Source organism: Orbicella franksi, chromosome 7, assembly GCF_964199315.1.
Source record: "Orbicella franksi chromosome 7, jaOrbFran1.1, whole genome shotgun sequence".
NCBI lineage: Eukaryota > Metazoa > Cnidaria > Anthozoa > Scleractinia > Merulinidae > Orbicella > Orbicella franksi.
In genome coordinates this window covers 14,527,996-14,541,387 of record NC_138151.1, presented here as the reverse complement: position 1 = coordinate 14,541,387, position 13,392 = coordinate 14,527,996, and the positions used below count along the sequence as shown (strand labels likewise).

The window sequence follows — 13,392 nt, the reverse complement described above, 5'->3', positions numbered from 1 at the left end:
AACTGCTTTGAATAGCCTTCATTAGAATTTAATCCAGACTTGTTAAAACCACCTTGTTCAGCATAATAAACAGAACCATAAGAAAGTATTCTTCGATAGCTTTCACATGAACCGTCACAAAAAGAAGTTTCGTCCACAGACTGAAAAGTTCGAACCACTTTGTACAGCATAATAAACAGTACATAATAAACAGTATCACAAGAAAGTGCTACTCAATAGTTTTCATTTGAATGGTTAAACAACAGAGTTTTATCCACAGAATGAAAAGCTCGAACCACCTTGTACAGCACAGTAAAGAGTAACACAAGAAAGGACTGCTCAATAGCTTTCATTTGAATGGTCACACAATAGGATCAGGCAGTTTTAGCCGCATCGTATGACTCGAGGTTTTACGTCAAAACCGGGGAAAGGGTTAATAGGCCTCCAAGAGCATACAAAACAAACAGAACTATTATTTTCTGGGGAAACAACCAGGGAAAAAACCCAACAACCCTGACAAAAGACAAAGAGTTTGTTATCGCTCTTCTTTGAAATGAAGAAGCAATATCTAGGGATTCCCCCATGACAAGGGGCTGTCACGATTGATTGAGTGAAGGCAAAACAGCAGTTAGCCAATAGAATGGTTGTAATAGCCACAGCTAAAACATAGATGGAAGTGCTTGCAGAAGTAAAATTCACCGCATACTTCTCCCGAAACGTAACGAACACACCGGTAAACAGAACAAGGCGTCACAAGGTTGCTCAGTTGAAATAAGCAGTCCAACTTGGTGAGTTAGCTTTTTCAAGTTGAAGAGAACATGGAAAATGCGACTGGTGACAAAGAAGCGGAGCTTTCAGGGAGCAGTGATGGACCAAAATCGTCACCCTATCAACGGATCGTTATCGCCTGCCCTGACAATCATATCATCGTTGTAAAGCGATTCACGAGCGGAGGTGAGAAGTTGTATTGCTGAGAGTATACGAAAACGTATGTCAAGGAGACAACACTCAAAAATTCGTTTTCGTTTCTTGCAGAAGTCAAAGTTGAAGGGGGGAGACTTGTTGCTATTGAAAACAAAGAGGGACGCTAGCAAGAGGTAAGCGTGAATCGATTCATTATTTGCAAGAGATGACATTAAAATTAGTGCAAATTAGAACAAACAGACAGCACAGCTTTATCGAATAAGTAGTCAAAATTCTTGTCAGACAATGAATTCATTCCAACTTGAGATAGTTCCGACTGACCAATTAACTTAATTACTTTGTATCCTATTTGCTTAAAATAATATCTCAGTTAAATTGAAAACGAAACCGACAGGAAAAGATTTTGAGTGTATTTGTTAAAGAAGATGAGATGACAAAGTGAAAATAGCAAGAGGAAGATAAGAAAAACATATGTAAGTGAAAGCATAACAACAACGAAAAACAGTAATGCAAGAAGGAATTTAAAACGTTGGAAATAGAGCGAAAAGCAACATTTGGTAGTTAATGGCATAAATAAAACGCCAGGTAACATGCAAAGCCTAATTTTTCAAGACATGAGAGAGACCAACTTCCAGTTTCTCCTAACAATAATCGTACATCTCAAGGAAAAAGGTGATGAGAATAAAGGCACTCGTCAACGACATATTTTCTTTCTGTTTCGCCAAACTCTTTTGACAACTGAATATTCAAAGAGATGCCTGACAATGGATAAAGAGATACATGTACTCAAGTTAAGCGCAGAAAAAAAAAAAGCGAAAAAATTCCTTCATCAGATTTTGTACGCCACAAATGCCATTGCACAAGCAGACATTTAACATCGTCCTGAAATTGTTGGTCGAGAATACTTGAACTCCGCTTGTAAGGTGAAGATGTTGATCCACGCTTGTTAGAAGTTGAAACTTTAAGTCTGTATTAATCCGTTAAAGGCTTAGTTAAGGTCTATTGTAGCGTACCATTCGTAGTGAACGAGAGCATCCGTTTTGCAAAAGAAATAGCCTCCTCGTGCTTTTATCTACCACTTTGAACAGGACGAAAACATGGCATGAAAGAATCACTATTTGTATGAAGTAAACAGAAAGCAAAAACTGATAACCCAACAGTAAGTTTGATTTCAACAAATGGTTTCAGTGAAGAAATTTGATGGATATGATTTACGTATTAGTCTGTAGTTACTCCTTAAGCCTTTTGATATTGTGTATAAGATGACCTAAATAAGGACTCTGACATACAGCTAGGCTTAGAAAGTGAACATAGAAGTCCCAAAGAAACAGTATTTTCCAAGCGACGTTCGCGCCCTTTTCAATATGGCAGAAAATGCGAGCTGCCCCGTTTTGGTTTCTGTAGTTTAGTGATATTAACTTGTCCAGGAGTAATGATATCATTTCAGTTTTGCTTTGCAGAACTCATACCTAAAACAAAGTCAAAACATACCTTCTAGAAGCAAGTAGTCCACTGAGCGTAATTAAGGCTACTCTCTAGTTGAAGGAATTCGACCAAAGCGTGGGAAAGCATTCTGCTCCAGGCAATAGTTAATACATATGCTTATCTGCTCAATATAGTTTATTCAACCAACAATGCTTTTATTGAGTAGCAAGGCACATCCGACCATTCCAAACATTGCTTGCATGACACAAAAAGATAAGGTGTTAATGAAAAACGTAGGCAATTAGCGGTTAAACTCAGAGAAAACCCGGTGTCGGCTGTAGCAATAAATTTAAAGCTGTTCTTGCATTCAGTTCCCTGTTTTGGGCAATTCTAAACTGCAAGCTTAAATATGTCACGAAATACAATGCATTCATTTACTGCCCAATTCTCCATTATTACAGGAACAATGCTGATTTCTAAGCAAATTGTAAATCACGTTTTCACAAAAATAGACCAATTCATGATTCCTGTCAATTACAAAGAAATTAAGAGTCGCCCTCTGTAAATTTCAACTATGGCCATTTGGACCAGAAAAAATCAAATTCCTCAAACTTTCTCAGATGAATGGTCTAGATAAGTGATTGACAAAAATATAACTTTCAGTTCAATTTGATTCGTATTTTAGCGCTGGGGCCACCATCTTGGTTTTATCCCTCTGAGAGGGCTTTCAGCGGCCATTTTAGGGCACATTTTTAACAATTTGCCACACAAAGAAACGATATAAATCCGGGTAAATGTTTCTGCTTAAATTGAGAGGCTGTTTTGGCAATTTGATCATCACCTGATTTTTTTTACAGAATTTTAAATTTCTTCCCTTTCGGACTACTCATGAAGCGCCATAAAAAAGGCGAAGTTTAAAGGAAAATATCGCCTAAAGATCACTTGAGATCCCAAAACTACCCTCCACTTAAAGAGCAATGTCTGACCTGTAAGAACATGCAATAAAATTTTGGGGCAGTTAAAACTGTAAAATGTTAGAAGAAGAAGTTTAAGCTGTGCTTTTGTCAACAAAGACCGCCGTACTAATTAGCATACTAACGTGAAAATAACATTGCACAGAGAAAATAATGATATATTCCACTTACTTCGCGACATGTCGACAACTGGATGTTCCACGATGCCTCATATTATATTTACAGTATGTTTCAGCCACATCCTCGGTGATTAGGGTACGAAATCACTCTCAGACATCGTCACGGTTAAGCACATTTCAACCCTCCGAAGCCCGCTTCATAACATCTATCAATATTATTTATCTTTCGTCTCATAAGCCGCCGTTTACAAGAAGTTTAACAATTCGCTGAGAAGTCTGTTAGCAGCCTTTAAAATCCTCCTCTTAATCGAGGATTCTCATCAAGAACTCGTTTAAGTTCAGTTTTGTTTTGATCTGTTGTGCACCCGCCATTATTCTACAGATTGCGTTACATTTGACAAATGCACATTCCAACGGGTAGGGGTAGGGTGGGTAGGAAGTGAAAATGCAACGACATTAGAGCCATTTTACGCATTTCTGTGGCTAAACCAGTAACTGGCTTTCCCAGAATGATGTGAACATGAGCTTCTGCTTGCAGGCATTTTCTTGGTTATTTTTGTAGGGTAGGTTGGGGGGGGGGGGGGGGAGAGGTCGTGTATTAAAAAAAGAAAAAGAAAAACGAAAACGATAGACAGTATCAGGTCAAAAGATTATGATCTGTGTATCTTGATCAGCTTTATCAGTTCATCAGTGAGGCCCTATTAGGGGTTTTCAGGATACTGAATATTTGGGTAAAAAGTTAATAGGATGCAAGAAATTTAGGAGAATATTAATGGAGTAGAACATGTTTAGATCAGATAAAACAGGACATTAATTGAGTAGGAAATCGTTGAGCTGGATTTAACAGGATACAAGATATTTAGGACAAAAATTAATAGGATAAGGGATACACCGACACCATGTTGACTTGTTCCTGAAAGGGAAACCCTATTTGACAAGGCCAAAATATGATATAGCGACAATCGTGGTGTTCACCCTGTCCTAGCAAATTCTACTCTTCCAGTCCCTGCTGAACAAATTAAACCTAAAGGCTGCGCCCTGAAAGTGACCAAAAAGGCCAGTCGTTTCAATGAAAAACAAAAAAACTACCTCGAAGAAAAGTTTTTCTCGGGTCAGGAGACGGCCATAAAAGTCGAAGCAATTACTGTAGCACAAAAGATGAAGCGCTCAAAAGATGAGGCCAGAATTAGGCGGTTCACCTGTGATGAGTTCCTGACTCCTTGCCACGTTCAATCCTTCCTCTCGAGAATGGCTTCAAAGCTCAGAAACAGACAAGAGAAAGTCCTCCAAGAAGACACAACAGCCGCTGAGAATCAAGCTGCAGATATTTTTGACAAGTGTCAGTTAACTCATCCAATTGCTTATGACTCATTCAACTTGTGCGTCTTAAACGCATCTATAATGTCTTTAAAAAGCTAAGCGTCAATATTAGTGCTTCGCTTCATAGATGCGGGTATTTTAAAGCGCCCTGTATAGGGTTGAAAACTAGTCTTGTGCAGACATGAAGCTGTGCTCCATCACAGAACTGAACGACATTAGCGGCTGTAGGATGCCTTAGGCTAATAACGAATGGTACCTACAAAATACTAACGTGTTTCCGCCAGATTAAGAAAACGTGGAAAAAGTAGATCTTAGCCAGGGTTATTAGAATCCACAAAGAAAACTTGGGGTAGTCATTAATTTTTCCGAGATAATTAGCTACTGCTGACGGTAGCATTTTTCTTAAAGAAAGGTAAAGATATTCCTTCACAGATTCTCCTAAGGTTCGCATTTACATGCAGAAAACTAAACATATTAAAAAACATCTTTAAACAACGTGGTAAGTGGTAACATAAAAACCACTTTTGATATGTATTTAATAACAGAATCGTCGCCACAGCGCTTTGGACAGCACTCCTCTGGCTTAGCCAAAATACAGTCTACATAACTTTTCCTCACAGCCAAAAGCTAATGCATTGTCGAATAGGCTTGCCACTTACAATTCATACCATAAAATGTAGCTGTAATCACCCGTTTTTCAAAAGTTAAATGATTTGTTTCATGCTTTCGAAAACTTTGTCGGTGTCCCCTACATTTTTTCCTGTTACTTCCCAAGTAAGTTAAACATTGAGATCTCTCGCAGTTGTTTTGCTCGCGCATTATGCCATCTACAGTTGAATTTCAATATGATTTTTTCTACGGATACGATAAAAGCCTGGTCATTCTCGTCCCCAGAGCCCACGATCCTTCTAGCCTGCGGCAGGAATCGAGAACTCTGGCCAGACCCGATTTTCTGAGCATACGCAGAGTATTCGTTTCGTATTTTCAGCCAATCGGATTTAACAGATTTGACGGGAAGTCCGTCAATCGCTGACTTCCGGTGTTGCACCAGCCCAGAGCTCTCGATCCCTACAGCAGGCCAGAAGGATCGTGGGCTCTGGGGACGAGAATGCACGCTTGGTAGGGTAGTTAATTACGTCACTAGTTCCAACCCAAGCGCGCGCCTGACGTTTAAACCATGCCTTACGTAATGCACAGACCGTGTGCCCACAAAAAAGAAGGCACCGTCCTTAACTGCCCTTCGGTAATTTTCTGAGCATTTTCTTTTCTGATGAAAAAGTGAAACGGCTAAGAAAATGAACGGAGTTTCAATAAAACGTCGCTTACCATTACTTCCTGCGCACTATTCGTCACTCTGTTGTCTTTTGCAAAATTTGATGGCACTACCGGCAGCGAAAAACACAACTGTCCCGCTTTATCTGATCTAAACATGCTCTACCCCATTAATTTTCCCCTAAATTTCTTGCATCCTATTAATTTTTTACCCAGATATCCAGTATCCTGAAAACCCCTAATAGGGCCTCACTGATGAACTGATAAAGCTGATCAAGATACACACATCATTCTGGGAAAGCCAGTTACTGGTTTAGCCACAGAAATGCGTAAAATGGCTCTAATGTCGTTGCATTTTCACTTCCTACCCACCCTACCCCTACCCCTACCCGTCGGAATATGCATTTGTGGAATAATGGCGGGTGCACAACAGATCAAAACAAAACTGAGCTTAAACGAGTTCTTGATGAGAATCCTCGATTAAGAGGAGGATTTTAAAGGCTGCTAACAGACTTCTCAGCGAATTGTTAAACTTCTTGCTTGTCTCGAATAAAGGGTTTTTACGGGGATTTATATCGTTTTCTTTGTATGGCAAATTGTTAAAAATGTGCCCTAAAATGGCCGCTGAAAGCCCTCTTAGAGGGGCAAAACCAAGATGGTGGCCCCAGCGCTAAAATACGAATCAAACTGAACTGAAAGTTGTATTTTTGTCAATCACTTATCTAGACCATTCATCTGAGAAAGTTTGAGGAATTTGATTTTTTCTGGTCCAACTGGCCATAGTTGAAATTTACAGAGGGCCCCTCTTAAGTGTATCTCAATGTATTTTGTATCTCAGTGTTATCCACAGGCCTTTCCATCTAGCTTCCATGTGTTTCCTTTGTGGTTTTCTAGTGGTTTTAAACCCAAAAAAGCGTCAAAGTAGCCCATCACACCATTAGAAGCAGGATCAAAATTCTCTTTTGAGATTCCCACACATTTCCTAAGTTCATCTTGGAGAAATCTTCCTCAGATCAACCAGCCTTATAACTTTCGTTTAAATTGTGTTTCAAATAGCGTTGGAAAAGAGCAGTTAGAGATTTAAACTCAGCGCTGGAAATGTGAGATACGTTAGCTCTTGCAGTAACTGTATGAAAATATAAATTCTCCTCAGCGGCTTCCATTATGTCTCTGGTATTGGTAATGAGAATTTGGTGTTGAATCAAGACAACACCCAGGGATCCCTCCCATAAAAATTAGGGAACATTCAACAAATAAAACATGCAGCTTGTCTTTTGCCTCGTGGCGGCCATTTTGAATTTTAAATGCCCATTCATTTGGCGCGAAATCAGGAGACGAAAACTTACGGGGTCTCGGACAATTACGCTACTATCGTGCAAATCTGCTTTTCTCGTAAGATCCGATCGTACACCAAGAGTAGAGTTCCGAACGGTTTTCGAACATTTCTCGGTTCAAGACCTTGCACCACATGACTGCGTATTGAGATTCGAAATGGTCAAAGTACAACTGGCAAGATTGGCTTTTATTCATCCTCTAATTTGATATGAGGGCCCCTGTGGACAATATCCCCTGGCCGATGGCTCTATTAATTCTCATTACCTGTTTACTTGAAAATGTATTAGGATTGTAAGAAGAAATTAGGTATTGATTTTTACTTCAAAAGAAAACAAGCTAGACTTTTGTTTTCATTGTCCAGGAAACCGAAAGGTTGTTATCTTAGGTATATAAAAGTGCATTTAGATATCAACCAGATAATTTCGAATTTTTTTTCTTCAGTAGAGACCTACAAAAAGTAACTGTTTTCTCTTGCAATTCACTATTTACACCAAAATTCGTTTTTTTGTGAGTCTGCTGTATAGGGCAATTAGGTGGCAATCAAGTATGACATTTCATGCAGCACGACATGAAGAAAATTATACCCAAAAGTGCATAAGTACTGGATTCTGAGCAGATATTTATGAAGAGAATTATGTAAACAATATAAAAGCAATCGAGCTCTTGAGCAATTCATAACACAGACAGAATTGCACTCCATTCTTTTCAAAGAGACAAATAGTAAGAGATTTCAGAAGGGTAGAGATAGTCTTTAGAAAGCAGCATTGATGAAAGTAGAAAATGTCAAACAGAAAGCTGAAAGCTTACAACTGCTGGCAACTACAAAGAATATCTTGAGCAAAGCCATGCAACCTGTGGCTGAGTAAACATTTTACTACAGACAAGTGAAGGAAGGTAAACTAAGACCATGACAGGGATTTCAAAACTTTTAAAGATCCTCGCAACCATAACACACTAACAGCATGACTTCCCATGAAATCAGACATTTGCTTTGTGCATGATAATGCTTGCAGTAGGACAGCATGTGAAATGATCAGCAGGCTTTCTCGCCAATCTGAGTATGACCATTAAAAACCATTAGGATTTAGAAATTGTTTCCTACGGGGTTGTGGAGGCACAGTGGCCTCATGGTTAGTACGCTTGTCTCTGGACCGAGTGCTCCGGGTTTGAGTCCTGGTAAGGGACATTGTATTCTGTTCTTGGGCAAGTCACTTTACTCACCCAGTGCTTCTCTTCACCCATGTGTACAAATAAGTACCAGTAAATTTAATGCTGGGGGTAACCCTGCGATGAACTAGCATCCCATCCAGGAGGGAGTAGAAATACTCCTAGTCACTTCATGCTACAGAATAAGCTCTGGCCTGATGGGCCACATGGCTCGTATGCAGACTTTACCTACCTACCCTAAAGGGTTAACATTTTCAATGGAGACGCACTGGCACAATCATTAAGTGCATAAGACTCCACTTAGAGAAGTTTGCAGGGTTGTCAAAAGCAGCCATTGCTGATGAAAATTACCATTACCATTATCTCAGCCAGCTACTCTACTGTGAAATTCACATCGTTCATTTGCAGAGATGCCACCTACCCCAACAATAATACGGATTACTTTAAAACATTTTGACTACCCAGCCTCTGGAGTTCTGAAGCCCTGGTCAGGGTCTTTGTGTTGTCTTTTCAGCAAGACATGTAACAAATAGTCTACCCTGTGACTTTTTCAAGCACCAAGGTATAGGAACAAATGCAAAGAAATTGTTGGGACAAAGTAGGGGTGGGGGGACGGGGTGATCATTTAAGGATCTGTAATGTTCAGGCTTAATTTCTTTAACTTGACAAAAATTACTCTATGGCACTAATATTACGCACAGGTACATTTTTGACAGCAGACAACAACAGGCTTGATTCTAAAGTGTCTTTAGATTTAATAATTCAGTGCTAAATAACTTTAAATGTCATTTACTGTGTAACAACTAAGGTTATTTGACTTATATGTAGTATACACATGCGCTGTTCTACTAATAATTTAAATCATTTTTATCAAACGTACAGCAAAAGTAATGCCATCACCTGGAAAAATATCTAAAGAAAACTTTAAATAGGCTAAACTAAAGCTAAAATTTAAGGCTAATTAATGTAAATACAGTACTCTACAAATCTGGAACATTTTAAATTGATTATTGACAGCAATTTAATTTTAAACATCAAGGTAGGAAAGGTATCAAATGAATAGTTTCTATACATTGTCTGATTTCATGCTTGCACCCAATATGATGATAAAAGTAAAATTAATAATTATTACAATATTCTCAGTTCTCACCTTGACTTCAAAGTTTTCAACAGATCTCCCTCCTCCAAATTAACCAATATTTCTAAAATTTAACTTAAAAAGAGAAACAATGTTATAAATTTGAACTCAATCTCTAAGGAGATCCACAACTGACTTTTTCATTAAATTATTATTGAAATCACTCAATAAACTTATATTTCTTGTTTCTCAGTCACTCCTTTTTAAGTTACAGCAGCTCCATACCTAGAGACATAGAATTCACTTATATAAACTTAATGCCGGGCTATGTACCACTGTGAAGAGCATGGTTTTCAGGCAGTTTGGTCTGGGATAGGGTGTAGAAAATCAGACAGTTTTGGTCCAGAATAGGGTATAATTTATCAGAAAAGTGGCCATTGTATAAACAATTGCTGGACTATGACTGTAATTCGGTTTCTGCATGGAAAATAGCCATTCTGAGATAGGGTAGGGGTTTTTGGTGCCTAGTCTAGAATAAAATTCCAAATTCAAGTCAATCATGTCTAGTGTAGCAGGGGTTTCATTTAAAGGGCTGGACACGGTGCAAACTGAACAGCTGTGAGGACAATTTACCCGGCTGGTTTAACCATCTAGTGGGAAGTTTTTCTTACAAAGAAGTTCAGTTCCAATAGTTTTGGCACCTGTGAAAACCAGTTGCCTTTCTGCTGAAATCCTTAATGAGACCCCTAGTATAAGGTAAGGGTTTCAGTGTCCCAATGGCACAACCCTACCCTGGAGAGATTTACAGAGTACCCCCCCAACCAGGCATTTAAGGTGGTGTTAATTTACATGAAACATCAGGTATGCGTTTTATAATGATGCAGTGGTATCCAATGAGTTCATCTTGGATTATTTAACAGATGTTCATTTTGGTAAAGGCAAAATGAAAATGCCATGAATGTGTGACTACTCATTTCAGTGCTAATTCAGAGACCAGACCCTGGGGGGGGGGGGGGACTTCTATATGAAAAGATTGGGGATGCTTGTCAGAAAATTTATATTGAACCCCTAAATGAGACCAATCTGGATGTGGCTTGAGCATTATTTTGACCCCTAAAAGATACCACTTAAAACGGAATGTGTAGTTCCAGAAAATATCCATACCTTCGCCACGGAAGGGACTTTTTTCAAGACCCCCCACCACCACCCCTGGAAATTCCAATTAAGCTTCATACCTCTTTAAATGCTTTGGTCTTACAAACCTCCCCCCCCCCCCCCCCAACCCCCCAGGAAATTCCAATTTATTCTCTATGGGAAGTAGGGATATTTTCTGGAACTGCACAATAGGCTTTATTACCGGCTGCTGTTTGGAAAAGGAGCCTGTAGACTTGAGAGACTAGCCTATGAGCCCAAAATCAGAGATACGAGCAGCTTATTATTATTACTTACCTTGACAGCTAAAAATAGTGACTTTTTGTCATGAACACCTTAGTGAGATCAGAATCCTTGATTTATACCCCTAAGCAAGATGACAAGCACCTTCGACCTTTTCAAAAGGGAGTCCCCCTAGCACCAGGACCAGACATGTGCTTTGAACCACTTTGTCTCAGAATGAAACTTGTATGTGCATGAAAACAGATTCAGTAAGGAGATGCAAAATGAAATATTGCTGCAAATAACAGAATGAAACTGGTGCCAGTATGAAATCTGATTACACCCCATAATAGTACCCTGGAAGCCAAAGAGACTTTTCTTTTGTGCTGTGGGATTGATATTGACCAGAGGCCAACACTATGACCCCAAAAGCTGCAAGACAGTTTACAATCAATTGAGTCCTGACTGAAATCGGAAATCGAGCAAGAAAAGCAACACAGACTGCAGACGTCACTGGGGTAAAAGGCAGACTGCATACTATAGTATGAATTGTGTTGCTATTTTCATCATTGACAGCTAGCCGTAAGCAGGCTAACCAGAGCATTATTTAGGCTAACCCAAGTGGTATTCAGTCTAACGGGAGTGCAGACCTTCACTGTGGTTAGCCTGAATAACCCTGTTTACGGTTAGCACTTGATACTGGAAATAATCCAATATATACTTAAAAGGTCTGTAGTCTGCTGTCTGCATTTTACCCCTCAGTCTGTATTTTACCCCCGGTCTCCAGTCTGCAGTCCGCATGCAGTCTACGTTTTACACTGACCAGCAAGAAAAGCTTCTGGCACCCAGGGTATTACAAAGGGGAGACCACTTCAAACCATGAGATAATATTCATTGGGGTAGGCTCAATAGTATTTTATTACCAGTTTGTAAAGGTCATTTTGCTGAATTCCGATCATGAAATCATTTGATAGGAGCAGGCAAGTGACCGATCAAATGACCACCTAGCGAGAGTCTAGGCATGCTTTCCATTAGGCCAAAGATTCCAGAAATTTTGGTCGGAAATCAAATGGAAAGGTCCGCTTCAATTCCTTTCAACCGGAATATTCGGGATCAGCTGTGTTCCCGAATATTCTGGTCAGAATATTCCAACCAAGATTTGCTGTTCCATTTTGACAAGCCAGTTCATTGCTCTACGTCTCTTCAATTATGTAGGGAATTCGGAAAAGGAAAACAAAAAGGGTAACAGCCATTCCTTTTGGATGGCCCGGTTTGATCGGAAAATGTTGTTCCATTTTCTTCGGGCATTCCCACTGGTCTCTGACCACTCGCTCTTGCATAATGAAAACGCCCTCGATTTCTTGGTCTCCATCAAATTCCCATAACCACCCCAAATAAGAATTGTATTAAAACCAGTAAAGAGAACTGGTATTTTCATCTTTACGATTGAGTGCTCTGTGAAACATAGATATTTTAGTGATAACAAAACAATCTTTGTTCAGTTTTGTGTCTGCAGTTGTATTAACCCAATCATTTGTCTTTCATCGTCAGGGCTTTTTCATTAAAGCGCCACGTGGGGATTTCAGTAATTTACTATAATGGCCAAAGCAAATGAAGAAAGCGAGAAAAGGCTCACCAGTTTGAACGTAGCGGACAAGTTTCTGTAGCATGTTTTTTGTAGATTTTGTTCGTATAATAGAGTGTAAATTGCACCAATATTAAAAAGACATTGCTTAGCTTCATGTTATGAAATTAAGCTTATCGTAAATCGTATTGAGTGTGTTGTCCTAAACGCGTCAAGAGTATTTGTGTAGTTTGTGCATCATGCCTTGCAGATTTGCTTAGCTTGCTATCAACATCTTTAACAGATAATACTTCGCCCTGATAATGTAGAACAAGAACGTTTGAAATACATACCCTTTTAGCTCACTTGGTGCAGTTGATCCCTCTGCATCGCTCTGTTGCGCGATCGACGCTATTGCCAAGGCGCTACCTTTGTCCGGGCGACCAGGTACGCCCTGGGGCGACTCGTCCCCAGATCCCCAGACAATCGCAACAAAACTGTGCGCTCAACTGACGTGACTGTAAAATATCAACCGTGAATGCCCATACTTTTTTCCTTGCTTCGGCCACTTGTAAGTGATTGTACAGAGTGGACCAAGTATTTTACTCGTGTTTTCATCATCAGGAATCTCCGCAGGGTATCAACCCTGCACAGTCTCCCTTTGTCGTCACGCAACGCTTCACCCCCTGTGGAAAGTTACTAGCGTTAGTAGAAGCGTTGTGGGACCAACTATGTAACAGCTGCGAAGGAGTCTAGCTAAGGGTGCGTTCCTTTGGGGTAATCTGGATCAGGACCAATGATCTTAGATCGCTCGGATCATGGTGCATCTCAGGAGCCGAAAAATTGGAGAGCAGAATGGAT

The 13,392-nt window shown here is 39.7% G+C and overlaps 1 long non-coding RNA gene across 1 annotated transcript; it reads left to right on the top strand.

Moving 5' to 3' along the window:
- The first annotated feature begins 797 nt into the window (after positions 1 to 797).
- Positions 798 to 13,342, top strand: LOC145492097 (uncharacterized). Its single transcript, XR_014049937.1, has 3 exons — positions 798 to 933; positions 1,015 to 1,076; positions 12,519 to 13,342. It is a non-coding gene; the product is annotated as an uncharacterized LOC145492097 (long non-coding RNA).
- Positions 13,343 to 13,392: the final 50 nt, after the last annotated feature.